Below are 16,028 nucleotides of genomic sequence, written 5' to 3' on the forward strand. Positions count from 1 at the left end.
AAAACAAGGCGGAAGAGAGAAAAGATTCAATTAAACCATCACCTGGGGATTTCAAGGAAAAGAAATACTAATCTCTCTCCCATAAAACTGTTAAATCACAATTATGATGAAGTTGAATGATTAGGAAGAGTGTCTCAGATCTAAAAATCAGACAGCTTGATCATTGAATTGCAATAACAATCTTTGTTTTTTAAATTGTTAGAGGCTGAGCTTTTAAGTTTATGGTTTTGTATTAATATTTGTAACATAGCTTCGTATATAAATGCACATTTTGCTACTTTTAAGTGGTTAACCTCCAGAGCATATTTAGGTTCATGCAGAGGGCATATATTTAGGTAGTATTATTGATAAAATATTTGTTATCCTGAAAGACTTTTCTGAAATAAGACTTCTTCAATTTCAAAAGCAATGCAAATATTGGCCTATTTGCAGCTCACTTTCACTGCACCAAAAGACACCTGAAGGGCTATTTGCCCTTAGATTTTCCCATCATAAAGGTAAATTGTGTTGACGGTGAAAACCCTCCTGTGATTTGCTGCGGATCTGAGTTTTGTGCATGGTGGATAGTGATGTGTCCGCACCAGAGCAGCCAATTGCTCCTTGAGAACTTGACGCAAGGGTCTGGGAGAGTTAATAATAACTGTCCACCTCTGGACAATCGCATCCACCTCTGTCCCGAGGTCAGGCCACAGCCAGGCCCTCTGTGTCTCCCACCTGCTCCAGGAAATGAAAGGGGTGTGAGACACAGCCTCCCTGACAAAGTTACTCCACCAATGCAGGCCTTTTGTAACTTGTTATCTAATCTAATAAAGGCAGCTTCCGCATTTTTCCACGTGATCGGCTCCTAAAGTCAAGGGGCCATAACCAGTTAACATAAGTAGTTAGCTGGCGCTGGGCCTCCCCTGCACTGCTCCGGGGATGTGGGCTGGGACTAAATGACAGGGATGAGCAGACAAGAAGTGCATTAGGCCTGTGTTTGCCCACTTGCATTAGGCAGCCCATTCTGTGGTTGTTCTATACCCAAGGTCAGTAATGATCACAAATTAATTGTATCAAGGTGCGGGGGGACGAAGGACGAGATTGCTTCACTGGCTGGAAATGGCACCTTGATGAAGTAGCCGGCCGGCCCGCACTTCCTGGACAGCCAGTTGATTAGGTATACATCTTTGCTGTCAAAGGCTGTTTGGTTTCTGCAGACATGGCTCCAAACTCCTCTGACCCATCCCAGCAGGAACCTGCTTGGGGTGTGGATGGGTGGAGTGAGCTGTGTAAAAGACCAGATGGATTATTTCTTTCCTTTAGGCCTGAAAGTTTACATTTTTTTAATAGAATAATCCAACGGATCATGATAATACTGTTTTACGTGTATCCCTTAAGAGGAGCTTCGGCTGCCATGTACAGAAAGCCCAGGTTGGCAGTGGTTTACACAAAACAGAAAAGCTGCCCAGAGGCAGGCCGTGAGGGCACGCATGGTCCTGCTCCCCTAAATCTTCAAGACACAGGATTTGTCCAGCCAATACCTCTGCTACCCACCCCCCCGCCCCCAAATGTGTCCCATGACCTCAGAGTCCCAGATGGATGCCAGAGCCCCCAGCCCTCACAGCCAGGATCTGGGGAGGAAGCCTGTGACCCTCCTTCCTTTAGAGATACTTCCTAGGAGTTGCACAAAGCACTCCCACTTACATTTTCTTGGCCAAAATGCACGGGCACATTTGGCTTTGGTGGACATGGGCTTGAGGGCAAAGAGATTAGAACAAAAAATTGAGGTTCTTATTACTAAGGAAAAAGGGGAAGTGGACATTGAGTGGCAACTATGAATTTATACTACATATCATTATAACCTCTTTCCATGTAAAGTCCTTTCACCAGGGACAACTTTTGGGGAAAAATTTTCATTTTCAAAGTGATAATTGTATGACCCTAGAAACAAAATAAATGAAGAACCTTTGCCTATCCATTGTGATGATACATAGAATTACATCCTGGCTAGAAATTATTTAAAATCCTATACAATGTACTAATTACATAATGGATAATCAAGTTTCTAAAGTAAAGATAACCATAGAATTAAAATAGGATATTCATTTTGTTTTAAAAAAGAAAGAAAGAAAAACAGCAAAAAATCCGTGAGAGGAAATTCTGTTGATCTGTCTGGAACTTCTAAAACTCAAATCACTAAAACGTTTTGTATGAGGATTCAAAGTCACAGAAAAAGCAAAGTTTATTTATTTGGAGAGGGGGCTACCACTATCTCCCTAATCCGCCCCCCCAAAAAATACACACAAAATCAGTTTGTATTTTGAATTCTAAATCTAGTTGCTATGGCAACTACAGTAATGACACTCAATTTCATGCTGGTTCCATTCGTTTTTTTAAAGAAAAGGGTGTATTTTAGTCCCAGGGAGACAGGGATGATGGATAGAGTCTCAGGCTAGAGGTCAGAAGACTGGTTTCTATTCTCAGCTTCTAGCATTGATTTGTGTGGCTATGGACTAGTTACTTCAAGCCTTTGGTTTTATATCCACTTTCTACAAAGCTCAGCTACTTCCACTGGATATGTACGCCTCGTAATGGAAAGGATTAATTGGGAAATTTGCTGGGACAACCCTTGAGGTCCTCACATTTTGAGAGCTGTCCACCCTAATTTCCCAGTGTAGGTGACTCCTCCCCACCCCACAGTCAAGTGTGGTCCACGCAGCCAGGACATTGGTGTGTCCTTTGCTTGGCATCCCTCCTCGCGCCAGACATCTGAGAAACTGCAGACGCGGCACCTTCAAAACTTCAAGGAATTGTTTGGATTCAGATGCATTTAAATTATAAGAAACCCATTTATAACCCATTTGCAGCCAAGGCCTGGGGAAGCAGGTTTCTCTGGACACTCTGTGTGGAATTACACAAAAGCAAGAGAGTTCAACCAAAGCTCTGGCAAGTTCGATTCCAAGTCTCAGATCTGGGTTGAGCTGCGAATGAAGAACACCTGGGGTTGTCCACTGCTGGCACAGAGCAGGCGTTTTCATCTGCCACACACATGTGCCGACTGCATTTTCCCTTTCCATTCTGAACGGATCTCCTGACACATTTGAACATTCGGTGAGATTGTCAATTGCTCTATTACCATAAAGTTCAGAGATAAAACAACTCATGTCAAAATTACCCAGTGTGCTAAGAATGTGTTGGTTCACTTAGAAGCTGTGAGACTGCCTACGTTTCCATGCCTGGAAAACCAACCTTTTAAAATATTTGAGAAGAATGGGACTATGTGAAGGGCCAAGGTGATAACAACCATCCATAGAACCTTACTGCTGCTCATGAAGCAAACCACAGACGGTGCACAGGACTAATAATAAAAATGTTAAGTCCTGAGGACTGTTATGGTATCTGAGACCAAAACTGACTTCACTTTCGGGCATCTGCTTTAGAGCCAAACAGATCTGGACTAACTCTTCTCTTCAGATTTTACTACTGAGGCAATCTTCAGCAAATGGCTTCATCTTTCCGAGCCTCAGTTTCCCCATCTGTAAAATGGAAATAATGTCTGCCTCCTAGAGTTGGGAGGGTTGGAGAACTTAAGGGGTCAGAATGCAATTAGGCTTAAACATTGTAAATTCTGCAAAAGGTTATTTCCTTTGTGTTTACAAGTTGTCTCCATGGAAGCAGGAGGCACGCCCTAGGCGGGTGGCAGGATTGTGTGCTCTTGCTCTAACAACATCGACGCCCTCCTTCCAATTTTGGTGAAACACACTAAGTAATAAAGCTGGAGTTCCATGATCAACGCGAACCGCATTCAGCCCGACCTGGGCCACTGTCTCACTCCTTGTTTTTTCTTTCTGCTTCTTTGGAGGAACATCTTATCTCATGGACATTTAAGGAAACTGTGAAGGTAGCCACATTCTGGTGCTAGGGACAGACTAAGGGAGAGAGGTAAGGTTCTGGATGTGCTGGGCTTACTCCTGCCACCTTGATGTAACAGTGGAAAGGCTCCCTCCATGCTCAGAGCTCCAGAAGGGCCTGTGGGACTCAGAAGGCTGCTGGGTTCCCTCCCCTCTGAGCAGTCTGCTGCTCTCGTCCCTTTTCGTCCACGGATGTGAGTGTAAGGTGTACAGAACTCGGAAGCTGAGCTAATCTAGGGACAATAAGAGCCCCTTCAGAGCCTTCGCTTCCTTTCCTGTCCCTGGAGGAGCTCCAGGATTTCAGTACCAACTGACCTGGTTCTCAGGAGGACATTATCCTCCATTTAAATGGGGTAGAAGAACCCCTCGAAGTCTGCCCCAACAACAGGGGATTATTTCCAAATACAGTTATTCCCAAGTCCAGACTCCTTGCTTTCCACACTTTCAGCTGTACACCACAGTCCTCTCCCACCAATGACTTTAACTTTGCTGGGAAAACATACAAAATGCATGGTAATTGCATAACAAAGCAGCTGGTGCAAGAGGGCACTACGCCTCTGCTCAGTCTCCCTCCTCTTCCCACCTCTGCCTGCTCAGCTCAGAACAGGGCACATATGTCATGGCCATGGGAGGAGCTGGAGCCTCTTTTGCCAAAATTCCTTTTAGAATATTGGCAAAGCTCTCAATATTCTGCCCTTGGTGTGGAGGGGAGCGGCAGGGCGAGACCTGTGGGTGCCTGGGTGTGAAAAAGAATGTGCATATTAGAGACTCTGCTCCTTGGCCTCCTTTGGAGCCTGTTTCTAAGTTGGGCAACACACCCTCAACCTCCAAGTTGGCCTGCTGCACTCCCCTCCCCACCTCCCTTGAATGCTGTCCCTGAGAATTCCTACCAGGGTCACCGACATTGGCCTTGAGCCCAGTCCTCCCGAAAGCCTTGGCATCTCCCATGCTCATCAAACAGCTAACTCTCACCATGTTTTCAATTTCCCCTGAAAACTGGCTACCTACACATCTTTCTCTTCACCTACACATGACGAATGGCAGTACAGTCACCAATAAATTTTCTAAATCATGCTTAACTAGTTCTCTTAGACCACTGGTCCCTGACGAATAGGTATCGGTGCAAAGGGCATCTTTGCCATCATTCTTTCCTGGCTGGAGGTGGGTGGGAGGATAAAATACCCAGGGCTCCCCAGGCAGTAAGAAGCCTCGTGAATTGTCATCCCTCCTGAGAAGGGCACAAGAATCAGACAGAACAGCAGGGACTGGGACACCGAGGCCCACAATAAGAAAGCAGCCTCACCTACCCTGTGATGAAAGAATTGCACATGAATACAATAGTACAGAGGGGAAACGAAGAGCTCTTGAGAGAGGTAGACAGAAAGAATGAAAGTGCATCTCTGACACTTCCTGGAAAGATTTCAATGAATGGAAATGAGGAGCATAAACCCAAGTATGCAGATATACTGAGAGAACCGCCAACACAATGCCTGGTATATAATGGAATAAGTGGTGGTTGTTAATATCACTGGTGATGTGGTACACTTTAAAAAAAATGCTAGAACCAAAAGTTGACAAAATTCAGAGCAAACAAGTAAAATAATAATGCTATACACTGTTAGGGAATGTGTAGCCTTTTTGTTTTTTCCAGAGAGAAATAGAAACATTAATGATGAGAGAAAATCATTGATCGGCTGCCTCCTGAAGGCCCCATACTGGAGATCAAGCCCGCAACCTGGGCATGTGCCCTGACTGGGAATCAAACCTTGACCTCCTGGTTCGTAGGCCAGTGCTCAACCACTGAGCAACACCAGCTGGGTGGGAATGTGTAGTCTTATGAGGGCATTTGATCATCTATGTTAAGAGCTCCCCAAATGTGATCTCTATTATTTGAACCATTGCTTGTTTTTCTGTGAATTTGTATTAAGAAAATAATTTTAGAATGCAATATATTTCATGATTATAAAACTGACAATTAATGCAGTGCATGGTTAGCTGAATAATTCAGAATAGAAAGTCTGGACACTAGACCCACGCTTATGCACTCACCAAAGTGACACTACTAGGCAGGAGGGAAAGATTGCCTTTTTGACTGATCGGGCTGGACCAATTGGATATCCATGTGGAAAAAATGATTCTTAAGCCCTATATCACACTAAACACAAAAATCAATTACAGATGGAGAGCAGATCTCATTGCAAGTAGTAAAATCATAAATCTTTCAGTAGAAAAATATAGGAAAACATACTCATGATTATGGAATAGGCACAGATTTCAAAACAAGACCTACAAAATGACAATCATAAAAAATGATTAAGTTGGAACCAGATTAAATTAAAAATTTGTACATCAAGACACCATAAACAGACTGGAAGGGAAACTCATGGAGAGAAAGTTCTGCAAAACACATCGCTGAAAAAGAACTTGCATCCAGAATATATAAAGAACATCTATAAACCATCAAGAAAAAAGGCAGGCTACTAATAGACCAAAGGGCCAAAGATTTAAGCAGGTATTTAAAAAGAATACTCCAAATGGAAAATAAACATAAAAAGATTTTCTATAGGCAACAGGGAAATGTGAATTAAAACTACCATAGGAGCCTGGCCAGTGTGGTTTAGTGGTTGAGCATCAACCCATGAGCTAGGAGGTCATGGTTCAATTCCCCAACAGGGCACATGCCCAGGTTGCGGGCTAGATCCTCAATAGGGGGCATGCAGGAGGCAGCCAATCAATGATTCTCTCTCATCATTGATGTTTTTTATCTCTGTCTCTGAAAATCAACAAAAACATATTATTTTTTAAAAACACAGAAAACACCATAGGCTATCACCACACATCTACTAGAATGACTAAAGTGAAAAGTACAAGAAGCACCAAAGATTAGGAAGGATATGGATCGAGTGAGACCTTCCTTTACTGTGCTGGTGGGAGTATAACTTCTTTGGAACATGACTGGGGTGTAATATTGAAATGGAACATACCTGTGATCCAGCAATTCCACTGCAAGGCATGTATCTAATAGAATTGTACACATATGTTCATCAAAAGAAAGTATCAACATATTAATTGGAGCATTTTGTAGTAGCCCCAAATTGGAAACTACTCAAATGCCCATCAACAGTAGAATGTATAAAGTACAGTATATACCCACCCATGGAATGCTATGCAGCTATGATATTGAATGAACTCCAACTACACACGGGTGAATATCACAAACACAACCTTGAGAAAAAGAAACCAGACACAGCAGGCAAATGTTATTTATCTTGCAAGTCAGGAAAATAATTAGTCTTAAGTAGGAGGAAGGAGACATGACAGGGAGTCTCAGGCCTGGTATTATCATTTCCTCTGAGTACTGGTCACATGGTGTGCGGTGTGCTCACTTTGTGAAAATTCACTGAGCTGCATCCTTATGATTTGTCTGCATTTCTGGGAGTATGTTGTGCCTCGATAATTGCAATATGTATGAACACACACACACACACACACACACACACACACACACACACACACACTCATTGACACCAGAGTGGGGAAATAGTCCAAATGACTCCGTAATGGTTAATGTATATGTCAACTTGACTGGGTCACAGGGTGTCCAGATAGTTAAACTTTATTTTCTCTGTGTTGTGAGAGTATTTCTGGAAGAACTTAGCATTTGAGTCAGTAGACATAGTAAAGCCCTCCCTGATGTGGACAGGCATCATCTAATCCAGGTGTCCTCAAACTTTTTAAACAGGGGGCCAGTTCACTGTTCCTCAGACCATTGGAGGGCCGGACTATAGTTTAAAAAAAAACTATGAACAAATTCCTATGCACACTGCACATATCTTATTTTGAAGTAAAAAAACAAAACGGGAACAAATACAATATTTGTATTTGCATGTGGCCCACGGGCCGTAGTTTGAGGACCCCTGATCTAATCCATCAGGGCTTGAATAGAACCAAAGGTAGAAGAAGACTGAATTCTCTCTGCCTGACAGCTTGAGCTGAGATGTGGGTCTTCTCTTGCCCTCAGACTGGGACTCACACCATCAGCACTCCTGGTTCTCAGATCTTAAGACCTAGACTCGAACTGCACCACCAGTTTTCATGAGTCTCCAGGCTGCAGAGAGCACATCAGTGGACCTTTCAGGCTCCATAATCACATGAGCTCATTCCTTACAATAAATATATATTACATATAAATATTTCTCTGGAGAACCCTGACTAATATAGTCCCACATTAAGTTGTCATGAGTTCTAGAATAACAATCCTGCCCTAAAGCTTCTTACAGACATTCTTACCACCACTCCACATAAAATTTCATTTTGAATGCCCTCTGCCCCACTCTATTTTACATCTGCCATTTATTTATTATCTCATCTAACAAGAGACCTACTAAACCTGGTCACCACTGGTTCCCTCAATATCCACTCTCCATTTTCATGTCTGAACCTGACTGACTGATCTATGGAAGATTGCCAGCTGAGCTAACCCCAGATACTCCAGCTCCTCTTTCAATTGAATCAGTAGGTCAGGAATAGTTATTGATTGAAAGTCACTTATGGTCATTATTGTTGTATGGAATCCAGAGACAAAGTCATCAATATTTCTAGTTGTGATTGGTGAGGTATCAGGCAAGATAGATTGGGTACTGCTGTAGAAACAACCTAAAAATCTCAGTGGCTACGTGATGAAATTGGATTCTTGCTTATATAGTCTGTTGCACGCACTGATCATCTTAATTCCTCATGGGCTCGGACATCCAGGGGCTCACTGCTTCCATCATCACAGATAAGGGAAAGTAGAGCAGGTGCTGTCTGTTAAAGCTTCCATCCAGAACACGATCTCACTGGCAAAGGCAAGTAACATGGTTCTCCTGAAGGATGTACTGTCCTCTACAGAACGGCACTGAGTAAGAGTGGGTGCGGGTGCAGTCCCCAGAGGGAACATTAGAGGGAATCAGCAACACTAGATGCAGACAACAGTCACTTATATTTTCTTTCCCGGGTGTACTTTTGAGAGAGGAGCTCTTTCAGTAATGAGGGGGAGGACACACCACCCATCAGTCAGGTGGGGGAATCAACCCTGGTCATCGATGGGTAACTGTAGTCATACTGAATAACATGCCATCCAGACAACAATATATGTATTCACTCTGCAAGTTCAGAGGGGCTCCTGAGTGATCAGTAATAACTTAGTGTGTTCTGTTTGTCTAATGGAATACCTTAAAGAACATCTAAAGAAAAATTACAGCATGATCAAAATTTGGGAATCATTTCTTAGTGTAAATATGAGGGTTTCTGTATTTATTAGCCTAAAGATAAGAAAAAGGAGGAAACAGTCAACAGCCATGAAGTAGATGAGTTGATAATATGTAAATCATTTTCCCTCATTCTTTCTAGATAAGAGACATTATTTAAAGAAATGAGACATTATGATAAAGAAATTATTTCTTTAATAGCAGAGCCATCTTAGGTTAAACATTAGAAAAAGTTGACATTGCATTTCATGGCCTAAGGAACTTGTAAGAGGTTAAGATCCTGGTACATTGTAGTATAATTTGGAAACATTTACTGAGGCTTTGCTTATCTATATCTAAAAAAGCCTAAGCGACTGTCTGACCGTTTGACCGTCTGACCAGTAGCTATGATGTGCAATGACCACCAGGGGGCAGATGCTCTGACCCATAGCTATGATGTGAACTGACCACCAGGGGGCAGATGCTCAACACAGGAGCTACTAAGCTGTGGTGACTTGGCAGCTGTGGTTCTCGGGTGACACACCCAGAACCAGAGAGGAGAAAGCCCGATTCCAGGGTGTGTCACCCAAGAACCACGCTCTCACAATCCAGGACCCTTGGGGGATGTCGGAGAGGCAGTTTTGGCCCGATCCCTGCAGACCAGGTCAAGGGACCCCACTGGTGCATGAATATGTGCACCGGACCTCTAGTTACATAATAATGTCAATCTCTTCTTTACAGGAGAAGCCTACTGAACACATGCTTGGTCTCTGCTGTTTATAAAGCTTAAAAGAAGAGAAAAATTTATTTTATGCTTCAGATGGTAGGGGATCAATATAAGTTAATTTTACCAGATGAATTATTTTACCATTATGAGAAAGACAATGGTGCGGCGAAGGCCTGAGGAAGGAGTGGGAGCGGAGTAGATAGGGTCAATGGGGGTGGGGGGTAGTGGACATCTGTAATACTTTCAACAATAAAGATAAATTTAAAAAAAGAGTAAGTTTCTGCATTTTCTAGAAACCCTCATTTTGCCTGGGGATCTGAGAGCTGCCTCTCCAGACTCACACAGCTCCGTCTGCAAAGGGAGAGGAATCATTGTATGTAGCTTTGCTTCTCCTCAAACAGTCCTCTCAGGCTTTGAAACTGAGCCTCTAATGAAAGAAGAGGGAGCTGGCTCCAAACTCCAGGTGCAGAGCTGGTTCTGATAAGATTAAAAGGATGTTTTTCCTACCAGATACCATTCCCTCTGAATGTAGTGTTTCCCAAACAAAGTGATTATAAGCCAAATGGTGCACTTTATCTCCTAGGAACCCAGTTCCTTGTTTCTTAGTCCCTGATATAATGGTGAGCTCTGGATTTTTCTTGCTAATTTTTGTTTCTTTTTTTTCCTCCCAATTTTACTCTTGCATCAGAAAAACTCAGAAGCTATGGTTCTGCTAAGACATTTGTTCCCATTTTGAATGTTCCTCATTAGCGAATCATACTAAAATATGAGCCTATTTGGTGAAATTTCTCCATGGATTTAAAAACAAAGGTATTATTATATTGATGCCTAATTATTTATTTTTAATTGTTGACATTATCACAAATGTCTCCTATTTCCCCCCTCTTTGCCCACCTCTGATGCCTAATTATTGCTGCAACTTGTTTCATAATAAAATTGACCACCTAAAAAATACTTCTGGTAAAATATAGATAACACAGAACTGACCATTTGGACCCTTTTAAAAAAATGTTTTTATTATTTCAGAGAGAGGAAGAGTAAGGGACAAAAACATCAATGATGAAAGAGAATAATTGATCAGCTGCCTGTTGCACACCCCGTACTGGGGATCGAGCCCACAACCTGGGCATGTGCCCTGAGAGGGAATCAAACTGTGACCTCCTGGTTCATAGATCAACTCTCAACCACTGAACCACACTGGCCAAGCCATTGTGACCCTTTTTATTTATTAAAATTTTATTGCTTTCAGAGAGGAAGGGGGAGGGAGAGAGAGACAGAAACATCAATGAGAGAGAGTCATTGATCGGCTGCCTCCTGCATGCCCCTGACTAGGGATGGAGCCTGCAACCTGGGCATGTGCCCTTGACCAGAATGGAACCGGGATCCTTCAGTCTGCAGGCCGATGTGCTATCCATTGAGCCAAACCAGCTAGGGTGTGACCCTTTTTAAGTGTTCAATTTAGTGGCATTAAGTATATTCACATTGTTGTGCAATCATCTAGTTCCAGAATTTTTCTGGAAAATTGGACATGCCTAAGAGTTCAAAGAAATCTCACTTTGTGTGGAAGATGAATATCTGTTCCCAAATGCCTTTATTAAACAGTGTTTTTTATCGACATAATTTCTCAAGCATAAGGACAGGAAATCATAGGGAGTTTCCTTCGGGAATCCCACTCATTGCCCAGGTCCTGCCCCATGCTCCACCTGGGGCACCTCTGAGAAGATGCAATCCCACTCCTCCTGGACCCGTCACCCAGGTCCTACCCCAGGCCAAGAGGACATGCCCAGAGCACCGGACCACAAGGCACAGTTTGATCTAAAGAAACAACCTGCCTTCATCCTCTCCTTATCTTGCTGAACTTACTAGCCTTCTCATCCATCACAAATATGACAAGAGCAGTTGTGAAAGCAAGAACTGAGTTTTCCTTCTTTATTTAACCTGAAGGTTCTCTTCATTCCCTGGATAATAGTGCCAAGAACTCTGCTTTCTGAGACTAAACTGGACCAAGAAGAAATCCGGCTATCACTTTTAGAGAAAAAAGAAAAGGACCAAGACAATGCCGTTTCAAAATGTAACCTTTAGGTTCATGAAATAATTCCATTCTTCTCCTCGCCGCCCCCACCCCACCCCTCTGTGCAAACCCCTTATCAAATCACAAACCTATCTAGCTGCTTTCAAATATAAAAGCAGCCTTTTAATCTTTACCAAAAATTTAGACTTCTCTAATGTCCCAAATTACCACCTTAAACCCTTAATCATTCCTAAGAATGCAAAGACAAGAAATCGGTGGTGAAAGAATCCTTATTTAAAATGTAAGCACCAGAATTTTATAATGAACACAAATCATGGCTCCCAGTGGCAAAAGCATTGTTTCTAAGTCTCTGACCCCACAGGACATGGGCCTCACAGCTATATCTCAGCACCCGGAACTTCACCTGACAAAGAATGGGCACCTCAGACCTGCCTGCAGGATGAATAACTCACCATTAGTGTGCTTAATGACCACATGCCATAACCTACTCCAAAGACAATGGAGACCTGAGACTACAGTTTTCACTAACCTCTCTCTATGATTTATCTTATGCTGCCCCCCTTTTTCGTGACCCTGCTCCCCTTGCTGCCGCCGGCATCTCTGCATTTAGTCTTTCCTCTCCTTTCCTCCTCTTCACTGTTGCCTCTGTGCCTTGCTCTAGACTTTTTGTGCCCCTCAAATTCATATATTGATACTTAATCCCTAAAGTGATGATATTAGAAGGTGGAGCCTTTGGGAGGTGATTGTGTTCTAAGGGTGGAGCCCTCATGAATGGGATTAGTGCCCTGAAAAAGAGACCCCAGAAAGCTCCCTCCACCTTTTCACCATGTGAGGACACAGAGAGAAGTTGGCCTTTTATGAGCCATGAAACTACACCAGACAGTGAATCTGCCAGCACCTTGATCTTGGACTTCCAGACTTCGAACTGTGAGAAATCAATGTTTGCTGTTGTAGCCACCCAGTTGGTGGTATTTTTGTTACAGCAGCCTGAACGAGTGAAGACATGCCTTTTTCTATTCTCCTTCCATTAAATTCCCGCTTTTCCCCTTTGAGCTTCCTCTTCCCTCTCGCTCTCATTTTCCATTTTGGTTCTTCTCCCCTGTCCACCTTCTCCCTTATTTAGCAAATACACAGAACTGAGCTGTACTTTAAATTGGTATTCAAATTTATTCTCCCAATTCTTAATGTTTCTCAAGGAGCATTAAAATCCTATAGGTATTTGCACTGCAACAAAGAACAAACTTTTTTTCTTTGTTGTGTGGAGAAAAAAGTCTCCACAGGGACACAGGCCTTTGCTTTTGGGCAGCCACTCCCAGGCCCTCCTGCTGTCTCTGCCGCCTGAGTCACCAGGGGGTCCTCTCTCACTTGAGCAGCAGCATTCCAGAAAGTTGGCCAGTTCCCACAGGATGGAACAAGTCATCCTATTTTATTTTTTTAAAATATATTTTATTGATTTTTTACAGAGAGGAAGGGAGAAAGAGAGGGATAGAGAGGTAGAAACATCGATGAGAGAGAAACATCGATTCAGCTGCCTCCTGCACACTCCTCACTGGGTTTGTGCCCACAACCAAGGTACATGCCCTTGACGGGAATCGAACCTCGGACCCTTCGGTCCGAAGGCCGACGCTCTATCCACTGAGCCAAACAGGTCAGGGCTAGTCATCCTATTTTAGAAAGAGTTAGAAACATCAATGATGAGAGAGAATCATTGATCGGCTGCCTTCTGCACACCCGCTACTGGGGATCTTGCCTGCAACCCGGGCATGTGCCCTGACAGGGAATTGAACTGTGACCTCCTGGTTCACAGGTCAATGCTCAACCACCGAACCACACCAGCCAGGCTTCTCAGGTGGTGTTTTACCTTAGTTAGGGACCAGGTAGATGCATTGTGAGGAATGAATACTGTTGTCCAGTGTCTGCTTTCCAATTCTGGTTTTCTGCTCAGTTATTGTTGGTACAGCATATATTAAATGGAGGACCAGTGCATCTATCAGAATGCAATTTCTCTCAATTACTGAATAAAGACAAATCTATGCTTTATTTCTTAAGTGAATAAAAATAAGTTCAAGACTTATTTCTGGTGTTTTCTGTAGGACAGTCAATGCTTATTTGTTCTCATCAAATATCAATCTCCTTAATTTAAAGAAATACCTGACAATAGTTAATCAGCAATGTCTGACTGACTCTCTAACACTGTCCTGTTCTGATTCAAAGAAATATTACATAATCCTGGAGGACTGGAAAAGAATATTAGCTAGTCTATCGTTCCTACTTTCAAACATCGGAGTTTTCAAATTCTTCAGATAAGTTAATTGAAACAGATTCTCATCTATAATGTGAGAAAAATCTTTTTCTGCTACCATCATATTTGTACTGTTTCTTCTGGAAAAATTGTAGAAAACGTGGAGAAGAAGCAATTATTAGCTTGTGTTCTTGGCCAGCAGATTAATTTGCCTCCACTGTGTGTCTCTGCAGGTTTTCCATTCATTTAGCTTCTATCTGCCTTGGCTCAGAGCTTTTCCCATTCTGGATGCTCAAGAAATATGACTTAATGACAAGCATACCTGTGACTTCCTGGTGCCTTTGTTGGCTCCTGGTGGTTCCTAAGCCCTTGCCTGGGGAGGTAGACCAGCATGCCAGCAGGCAAGGCCTCGTCTTCAATAAGTGTGAGTGGGGAGGGGAAGCGGTGAATGGCTGGAGAACAAAAAAGAAAGAAATTAGCATACTCTGCCATTTCTATAACCTTTACAAAAAAATTTCCTTTTGAGGCCATACATTTATATTTCAAATAGAAAGTTTTGTTGCATAAAAATATTCTTAAAATTGCCATTAAATGCACCATATTGTTCAAGATAAACCCATTAAACATTCTTTATTATAATTAAAGCCCAATACACAGCAACTGGACACATTTGTCCCAATGCTAAAGATTAGAAATCAGCTTAGCATGAACCAGGAAGACAAAGAATGGATGCACACTCACTAAGACCCAAGAGCTTGTTTTTGTTTTGTTTTGATGCTTAGGAAGGGCAGGTGGCTCCGACCAGGACACTCTCTTTTCCTCCTCAGTATAAGCCTATTCAGCTCTGCTTTGTTCACATCTCCAAATGCAATCGTTGCTGGGCCAGCGACTGTGGGGAATCTTAACACCAAACAGAGGAACTGCAGAGGAGCAGAGGGCCAGGAAAGGTCAAGCGCAGCAGCGTGGTGCCCCCAGACAGGAATCAACCTTGTTATTGGGCCCTTATGCCAGGAAAGCTGGTCACCGGCCTCCTAGCTCCAGCCCTTAGAATCTGGACTCTAGTTTTCAATTACCTGGCACTCCATTTGGTGCTTATCAGCAGTGCTTTCTGTAGGGTTCTTCAACGTGCAACTTTTTAAGGCAATGAAAGAATTGGCTGCAAATTAGGATGAAAACTACCTGCAGTTTACCGAGCGATAAATATGTCTAACCATGGATCCCTCGGAGTGTAAATAATACAGATGTGCAGGATAACACAAGTGAGAACATCATTTTCCTGTGTTTATAAAAGGAAAAACTTATTTCCTTTTCTTTTCTCAGTTGGAAAAGGGGCTCTTGGAGGGAAAGAGGTGAATTCCTGCTGAAGAAGAGGTGCAGAGAAGGGGCAGTCCTTGAGGCTGGAAGTTTGGTCCTACTTTGGGTCGCTCATTGGCTGACCACTAACCTAAATGAGTAGAGACTTTACTGGCCACACATGAAAAAAATACCAGCTTGGTAGGTTATTTCAGCAGTCACAACACAAACAAACAAACAAACAAACAACAGCAACTACAACAACAAGCAACAAGGAAAACAAACTAGGGAATGGGGGCGGGGTTGGAGGAAAATCTAATTTTCAGAGTTACCACATTATATTACTTTCAAGGTCTGATTTTTAAAAAAATTATGGAATAACCTGACATTGAACTTACTGGACAGAGACTTTGAATAAGCTATTCAGTATGTTCAAAGAGCTGAAGAAGACCATGGGAACAGACGTGGGGGAAGGAAATAACCTGCCACTGAGGCAGGGCTAGGGAGGCCATGTCCAGAGAGAGAGAGGGAGGAAGGCTTTCAAGCCTCTGAGGGCTTGACCCGACCTGCACCGCCATCCCCAGGAAAGACCCAAGGCCTCGGAGGGCTTCCCTTG

Source organism: Myotis lucifugus, unplaced genomic scaffold, assembly GCF_000147115.1.
Source record: "Myotis lucifugus unplaced genomic scaffold, Myoluc2.0 scaffold_153, whole genome shotgun sequence".
Taxonomy (NCBI): Eukaryota; Metazoa; Chordata; class Mammalia; order Chiroptera; family Vespertilionidae; genus Myotis; species Myotis lucifugus.